Source organism: Pan paniscus, chromosome 3, assembly GCF_029289425.2.
Source record: "Pan paniscus chromosome 3, NHGRI_mPanPan1-v2.0_pri, whole genome shotgun sequence".
Lineage (NCBI taxonomy): Eukaryota > Metazoa > Chordata > Mammalia > Primates > Hominidae > Pan > Pan paniscus.
The window spans coordinates 73,727,895-73,736,980 of record NC_073252.2 but is presented as its reverse complement, the minus strand read 5'-3'; the positions used below and the strand labels follow the sequence as shown (position 1 = coordinate 73,736,980).

At 41.2% G+C, this 9,086-nt stretch overlaps 1 protein-coding gene across 3 annotated transcripts in view; it reads left to right on the top strand.

Moving 5' to 3' along the window:
* The first annotated feature begins 430 nt into the window (after positions 1-430).
* The window catches only part of CRACD (capping protein inhibiting regulator of actin dynamics), a 281,450-nt gene continuing 272,794 nt past the window's right edge, over positions 431-9,086 (top strand). The window contains exon 1 of one of the 3 annotated variants that reach the window (XM_034958782.4): positions 431-651. The gene's annotated coding sequence lies outside the window, so the exon portion shown is untranslated. The remainder of the gene's footprint in view (positions 652-9,086) is intronic. The other 2 variants (XM_034958784.3, XM_034958785.3) reach the window with 2 other exon arrangements.

Sequence of the window (9,086 nt, the reverse complement as noted above, 5' to 3'; positions counted from 1 at the left end):
ATTGTGGTTGGGACTCTGCAGGGCGAAACTTCTCCTGGTCTCCCGGTATCTCCTATTAGAGAGACTGCTGCGGGTAACAGGGACCGAATTTGCAACCTGTGGGGTGGTGACTGATGGTCCAATGTTCTCGCCACACGCAGGATGAGCCTCGCTGTGAGCCGACCACTGTAACCTCAGACCTCACGAGTTCAGCACTCCCTCGAGTCAGGCTTTGCAGAAGTCGGGAGGGCACTGGTCAACCCCACGCCCCTCCTTGAGGCCCGCTCTGGGTTTCTCCGCACCCCTGGGGAGGGGAGCCATCTGGTGCGCGCCACTCCCGGAGGGCGCGAGAAGGAAGCCGGCGCCTCACGCTCAGCTGTCCCTGGGCGAAGCCGGGCGGGGCGGCGGCGCGGGTCCGAGCGCCCGAGGCGCCGGCGGAGCATGTGACCACGCCGCGCGGGGCCGGGCGCGCAGTGCCGCGCGGTGGCGGCAGTGGGGAGAGCAATGGAGGCCACGGCCGACTGAGAGGCGGGTGCGCTGCTGGTGCTGCTGCCGCGGCGGCTGCTGATGCGGAGGCTGCCGCGCGCAGTGCCAACGAGTCCGCCGCCCGCCCGGGACCGCCGGTCGCCGGCCAGCCGCTCTGCCAGCGGGAGCGCCAGGCGGGGACCTCAGGTGAGCGCCTGCTCGGCCCGCGGCCGGAGCCAGACAATGGGGACAGGCGCGGGCTTCTCTCCTCCACTCGCGCCCCTCCGGGCCGGGCCCCCGCAGCGCCCCGGGACTCCAGGGGACATGGCCCCGGGGGCGTGGGCTCGGCTCGGCGCGGCGGGCGGTGGGCTTCGGGGCGGTGTCCCCATGTGGGAGGCGCGGACCCTCCCCGAGGAACCTGCGCGCGGCTTGCGCGCTTTGGATCCCCGCAGGGGAACCTGCCGCCGGGCTGCGCCCCGGGAACTTGCGGAGAATATGGGACCTCGCCTACCTTCTCCTCTTCCCGCGCCTCGCCATCCTGTCCCCGGGTCCCTGGCTCGGTCCCCACCGCGGCAAGGGCCAGAACCAGACCTCACCGTCCGGGATCGCGGACGCCGTCCGAGCTCAGCCCTCTCCCCACCGCCCCCGGAGCTGCATTGCTTTGTTTAACCTCTGCCAGACCGTTTCGCACAAACTCTTGCTGCCCCAATTCTGATGAGCCACCAGTTTGATAGCTGAGGCAAGACAAAGGTTTCCCCTGTTTACCAAGGGCCGGGGCCAGGAGACTGCGCGCTGCCCGTGGTGTAAAATCTGTTTTCTTTATCTTCGCCCGGGGCTTGTTGCGATGGTTTTCCTGGCACTATAACCGTCCTTTCTTGCAGAGCTCTGTAGTGGCGAGATTGGACCTCCTAACCCTACGGATACGGTGGGTGGGGTATGGCTTTTTTTTTTTTTCATGATTATCAGTAAACAGAAGCCGACTTTGAATTTTATAATATGTGTTCTTGAGTTAGAGACATCATAATCATTTTCTGAATTCTGAATTTTAAGAGAATATATATTTCAAGACACATTGATTCAGTGGAGGGGGAGGGGGAAGAAAACCTAGTAAGTACGACCATGTGTTGTGAAATTTTAATATGGTTTTAGGAATAATGGCTGGGAAACTGATCTGGTGTAGGTGAGGGAGTGTGTGTGTGTGTGTGTGTGTGTGTGTGTGTGTGTATTGGGGGTGGTAAGTGGTGGTGGTGGAGAGGGAGTGGTTAGAATACAAAGGATAAGGCAGTTTTAGAAAAAGATTCTTAGTAAATATCCTGTGGCAAATTTTTGATTCATTAAGTTGTGAGTTAAATCAATGTTTCCTTTAAAAATCACCTATAGTAATTGTGGAATTATATAAAAAATGGCTCACAGTTCTTTGGCATTGTTTGTGACTCAGGAATCTGAATAAAACAGTCAGTTTTGAGTAATTTTTAAAAAGTCAACAAAGAGAAGACTCCTTCACTACTGTCTCCTTTATCCTTTGGGAAAAGGGAATCCTTGTTCAGTATATTCAAGAGAAAATTGCCTATATGAAAAAAAATTTCGAAGGCAGCTTTGAAAAAGAAACATTTTGAAAAATGTAATATGGTTGCATTACAGATCACTTCAACTCAGAAGTGGGCAGGGAAAAAAATCATGTTACTGGATCGCCCTTTCCACTGTTGATTATTTAAAATGCATTGTATTCAAAAGCTTAATTTTACAGTCATCTCTAACACATTGAGAAACTTTCACTCTAAAGACTTAGCAGTACTTACCGACCACTGAATTTGGAGGAGGAAGCTAACACCAACTTGACAATAGGCAATTGGTGTGAGAAACAAAAGCTAGCTCTTCATAATAGTTCATAGTTCTTCATAAACTACAAAGCACTATAATAAATGTAAGTTATTATTATCGCTAGATGAGGAAGCTGTGTTTTACAGTTTTTCTCTTACCCAATTTCAGACCAATTAATTGACATTAATTTGAAATTCTCCAGGGAAAGGGACAATCTTTTAGTCTTTTTTTGTGGTCCGTATTTCTGATCTGGCACACAGTAGGTGTTCAGTATGTAGTCATGGAAAGAAAGAATGAATAGGTGAAAAAAATACAAGTGGATAAAACGTGTACAGATGGAATTTGTTTACTTCTTTTTATTCAACGAACATTTACTGAAGGCCTACTGTGTGCCAACAACTGTGTAGAGGTTTTCCACATACAGTTGATGAAAGCTTGGTGACCTCCTTTTTCAGTCATAGTTGATGTGTGTTTCTTCCAAGAATGGGGTCTCTTGGGTGGTTTTTTTCATCATTTTAAATCATCTCCTATAACTGAGTAGCACAATAGAACATTTCACTTGTTGTATGTGCATATAGTTTCCCACAATGGCCTGTGGGGAGGCAGGGCAGATATTATCATTCCCGTTTTGTAGATGAGGAAATCCAGACATGGCGAGATTAAATGACTTGCCAGCTCCTTGCCACTAAAGCAACAATGCCAGGGACAGAAGCTGGATCTCACGCCCAGAGCTTTCTCCCCTGAATCACACAACCTTCTCCAAGATACACTGTACCCCCAGAAAATCACGCTGGAATTAGACCCCATGAAAAAGTCTACCTTTTGGGTAACTTTTACATAAAGAAAAGGTATATTTTACAACCTAGTACTTAGGGGAGTGGTTAAATACACAAGTTCTCGAGGCAGGTGATTGAATTTGAGCATTGGCTTTACTGGCTACTAGCTCTGCATCCTTGGCAAGTGATTTAATCTAAGCCTCAGTTTCCTCATCTGTAAAATGGGGGAAGTAATCCTATTTAGAACATTTTTGTGAGGATCAAATAAAATAATGTGGGCATAGCACAGTGTTTAGTACAAACTAAGCACTCAGTGTCAGCTAATTTTTATTTTCATTATTTTAATGTAAAGCAATGGCTTTTAAACTTTTTAATTTTTTATTTTATTTTTATTTTTTTAAAGAGGTGAGGTCTCACTGTGTTGCCCAGGCTGGTCTCAAGCAATCCTCCTGCCTTGGCCTCCCAAAATACTAGGATTACAGGCATGAACCACTGCGCCCAGCCTAAACTTTTATTTTTGCACAGTAAGAGATGCATTTTACTTTGCCACCCAGTATACAGATACATTGTAAATATCTGTAATGAAAAAATTCATGAAGTAATGCTTAGACTTTGAATGTGCAATGCATTCTTATATTTTTTATTCTATTTTATTTTAAAAATGTTGGTTGAGATCGCTAAATGATTTCACATCCCATTAATGGGTCAGGAACTACGCTTTGAAAAGCACTAATGCTAAGGATAATCAGGTTAAGTGCATTTAAGAAAACTGTTGTTGAATCTTTATTTCTTTTCTTCAAATGGTTTACAACATCAATTGGAGTTTGAATACTAAATTACATTTAAAAATAAGTTCTTAAACATTTCTTGGGAATTACCATCATTTATTGAATATTTCTCATGGTCACGTTACTGTGTGCTAAGTAGTCTATTTATATATGTTATCTAATTTAGTTCTCACAACAGCCCTGTAAGTAGGCCTTGTGTTTACATTTGATAATTGAAATTAAGACTCAGAGAGCTTTTTGTTAACTTGCCCAAGGTCCTAAATTTAGAGAGGGATGAAGCAAAGATTCAAACTGAGTTCTCTCTGATCCCAAAGCCTGTCTGCCCTCTTAACCCCCATGGTTTTCTGATGTTCCCTCATAGTGATTTCTGAAGATGTTTCATTTCTTCCTTAACATAAATTTGAATGTCGATATTGAGAATTTACCCATTGTGGTACATCTTTTGTAGTTTCCTTTGAAATGACTCATTTCAAGTCAGTTTTCAACTTAGGGAAGTTAAGGAAGCATAACGTAATTCTTTCTGGCTTTAGCTGGTCTTTGATGTAAATATTTTGTAAGAGCTTCTCAGGTTTTTGTGATAGAGTCAATTAATTGGTCATTTTTATTGAGCATCCAAAGGTTTAATATATCTTCCTAAGAGACATGAAATAGCTGTGTAACTATAAAAAGACTTCATTACGAATGAATGTCGGCTTTTGTTAAGGCACAAAATGAAGCCTTACAAGCTACAAAAGAGTACTTCATAGTGTATTGATTGGTCTTAAAATCACAAGGTGCTAAAAGTATTTACTTTGTAAAGTACTTTAAGAAACCACCACCAAGTATCCTATTAGCATTTTTTGTTTTTTGGTTTTTCAGTTCTTTACACGTTTCCTATGTGTATTTGTAGCAGTATTTTAATTTTAATATTTTGATATTTCTAGGACTTCCCTCTTTGAAACACATTGTCAGGAAGAATTAAGGCGTTTTTCAGGAAATATATTTTATAAATAATACTTAGAATACACAAATAGATGCTTTTATATAATAAAGGCAAATTTCACTTTTTTTTACATTTATATCTTCTACATTAAAACGCTTATGGTGTCTGGTTTGCATTATTGCTATTATATGTAGGAGTGTAACTCATAAATAACATGATTACCAGGTGCCTAAAAATGTATAAATATGCCACTGCTCTTGCATTATAGCTTTGGATACTCCTGTGTGCATGAGGCTTTAAACTTTTAACCATATATTTAAACAGTTTATTTGTTGAATTAAGGTTAGTGTTTTCAAAGCTGACAATTTAAAAATCTGAATTTGTGTAGATCATGATGATATGTTAGACAAAGAACAGTAGTTTCATGGTTTATTTATGTGGTTTGAGTAGCCATATATTTCTGTTCATCAGTCTTTTTAAATTAAGATTTGATGTAAACAAATATAGATATAATTGCATTTATTTTTGAACATCAGATTTCATCCTTAGGCTGGCCCTCAAAATATACTTTGCAGCTAATGAAATTGTGTAAAGTTGCAGCAAGCCTGTGTTTTATGTGTATTTATTAATTCTGTCTACTACTTGACCCTTAGTGGATTGTTATAGTTTTTGTGAGCATCAGGACATGGCCCACTTATTGGGTGGTCATTGTAATTTGTATGTTCGGGCAGATACAAAACTTGGCTACCTTTACATTTTGTGTCCTGTTTATTCTTTTATTCATTTATGTTTTTATTTATGTATTTCTAGGGTCTTGCTCTGTCACCCAGGCTGGAGTGCAGTGATGTAACCATGGCTCACTGCAGCCTCTACCTCCTGGGCTCAAGTGATCCTCCTAGCTCAGCCTCCTGAATAGCTGGGACCATAGGCGCATGCCACCACATCTGGTTAATTATTTTTTGTAGAGATGTGGTCTCTCTCTGTTTCCTAGGCTGGTCATGAACTCTTGGGCTCAAGTGATCTACCTGCCTTGCCTCAGCCTCCCAAAGTGCTGGGATTACAAGCGTGAGCCGCCACTCAGGGGCTCCTTTTTATCCTGATGTGAAAATTCATAGAGATAAGAACAAAATCAATTTAGATATTAATTTATTCTGGTGGCTTTAAGGCAGATGCATATGCATATCTTAGGTTTACATAGATGTATGATTTTCACACATATATGAGAAGTACCAGATTATAAACTCTTCTCTAAAGTAAAGAAATACATATTAAGTAACTTTGTGGAAATAAAAAAACTGAGTAACAACCCTGAAGAGATGTTTTTATAGTCACATGTTGTCAGCCTTATAGTCACATGTTATCAGACATATTTAAGAAGCCAAATAGAACAACCATATGTAAAAGCTTTTATATGTGAAAAAGTGATACCATTTAAAATGTCAAAAATGGAAACATAAATATTTCAGTCAGATTTTAAAGTCTTCACCAGGTCTTTCAGATGTTTCCAGTGTTTTTCAAGTGGCGTACTTAGGGGATTAAGAAGAAATGTCAAAAAACTTGCTTTTGAAACTGGTACTGTATTCAATATGAATTGAGGAAAAGACACAGAAGCTGCATCCCTGAAACACTTTAAAAAATATTTAAATCAGAAGTAAATTTAGCCCACTAGAAACGGTTGTTAGAATAGAGTTTAAGAGCAGGTAGCAGCTGCTAAGAGGAATTAGAAAAAGGAAGGACAACTTGCTAAAAAGGCATTTTGTTTTTACCAGGGAAGGTAAGAACGATCTTGTCTGGAGGCTCACTGGCCTCACCCCACTCACCTGGGGAGGGATTGGCTGGCAAGAAGGAAGATAAGGAGACAGGGAGGGGGAAACAGGTTGTCTGAAAACTTGATTATTATTTAAATCTAGGATAAGCCGGATTCAAGGAATAATCTGTGAAAATTCTTGTATGTAATTGTTAACCCCTTGTTAACAATGGGCTGTTTCCTCACTTGGGAGAAATAAAAAGGAGAGGCCATAGTCCCAAGATCACCATTTTTGAAAGAGGAAACATCATTACTCCAAACCCCATTGCCAATACCATTTATGGTCTCGGGTGGGGGCCACAGCTAATGTTCTTAGGGAAGATTGTGACAGATCCAGCAGGGCTGTTAAGACACTGCTGGTGAATTCCAGGCTGCCCTAAATGATTGCAGTCAGGATTTTTCTTCATTTTGAAAAGTTTTTAATACATTTAGAATGACGTTTTCTCCACCAGAGTGTCACTGTGACAGAGGCAGTGGGCTTTCCTGCTTTATTTATGATGCACCTGGCCATGCAAGTTTGTGATGGGTTAACTGTCTTCTAGAGTTAATGAGGTCAGGGTCACAGGTTCAATTCTTGGGAAGACCAGTTAGCTTTGCTTTGTTCTGTGAGCGCATATTGTACTCTTAACCCAGGCCAGCCATCTGGTGAAGGCAGATCATTGATCACAAAGGCATTAATAAGCAAGACAGTGTGGGAGCAGCAGCATGAATCTTTCTCATGGATGTTGAGTAATTAGAGAAACAATTCCAAAAGCCTGTGCACATTTGTATTATTTTTATAGCATTATCTTAATAGATAGAAGATAACATGGTTATCAAATATTTTTCTTTGCCATTTCTGTTGAACTTTCATCTGAACAGTTGTCTTTTCAAGTTATGATTTTTGAGATGTCTCATTCATTCAGTAGTTATACTTTGTTCTGAGTATTCTTAATCTCCCTGGAGGTTTGTAGGACAGTGACTGTGGCAGTGAGAACAGTCATGCTAAAAGCAGTAGATCAAACCACCTAGTTGTTTACACATCCAATTCCACTGAATTTAAAAAGTTTAAAAAAAGCAAAACACCATTTTGAATGAGGGTAAACAGACTAAGAAATTTAGGAAAATGCTTTATACTTCTTCTAAGTAGACCTTGATCTGAAAATCTGTCATTCCCTTTATTAAAATAACTTCTAGTGTTAAGAGAAATATCAGAGATCATCTAGGCCTGTGCTGCCCTATACGGTCCTGCTGGTCCCATGTGGCTAGTCCGAATGGAGATGTGCTATCAATTTAAAATTCATACTAGGGCCAGTGCTATGGCTCACACCTGTAATCCCAGCCTTTGGGAGGCCAAGGCCAGGAATTCCAGACCAGCTGGGCAACATGGCAAAACCCTGTCTCTATAAAAAAAAAAACAAAAAACAAACAAACAAAAAAAACACCCTCTCCCCGAAAAACCAAAGTTAGCTGGGCGTGGTGGCACATGTCTGTGGTCCCAGTTACTTGGGGCTGAGGTGGGAGGATTGCTTGAGCTAGGGAGGTTGAGGCTACAGTGAGCCTGTCTCAAAAATAAAATAAAATAAAATAAAATAAAATAAAATAAAATAAAATAAAATAAAATAAAATAAAAAAGTACATACTAGTGCTGGGCCTGGTGGCTCATGCCTATAATCCCAACACTTTAGGAGGCTGAGGCAGGTGGATCCCTTGAGCCCAGGAATTGGAGACCAGCCTGGGCAACAAGGTAAAAGTCCTGTTTCTATTTTCTTCTTTTAAAAAACCAACATACTGGATTTGAAACATTTGGTGTGAAAAGAGAATGCAAAATATGTCATTAATAGTTTTTTTAATGTTGATTACACGTTGAAGTAATAGTTTTGACTATGTTGGATTGAATAAAATATTGTTAAAATTAATGTTACCATTTTTTTACTTTTAAAATGTATCTACTAAGAAATTTAAAATTACATATTTGGCTCACATTTGTGGCTTGCATTATGTTTCTGTTGGGCAGTGCTGGTCTAGTCCAACCCTCATTTTACTGATGAGAAGGCTTAGGTTCAGAGGTGAGTAACTGAGCTGAATTCTTTCCATTGCCTGTAGTCTCTCCCTGCTAATAGGTTAGGGGCTCAGGAAGACTGAAACTCTGAACTACAAGAGGACCATTTAGTGCATGGCAATTGTATGTTGCAAGATCTGTGCCTAAGCCATTGCCTGTTAGGTGTTTACTAGTTGTGTGTGTGTATGTGTATATTCACCGTGCCAGTTGTGTGTGTACACACATACACCTAGTGGAGGGCTTTGTTTATTTATAATGTAGATGTTTAGGCTTAGTTTTACCTTCCTCTGTACGTCAGAGGTCCTGCATTAAAATATTAGACATTAACAGTTGTGACAGGGGTAAATAAGATATGGTGCTCATTTAAGTCAGCACTTTCATATGTACTTCCTATTACCAGAGGATTTCAGATAGGTTGGGTTTTTTTTTTTTTTTGGGGGGAGACAGAGTCTCACTCTGTCATTCAGGCTAGAGTGCAGTGGCACAG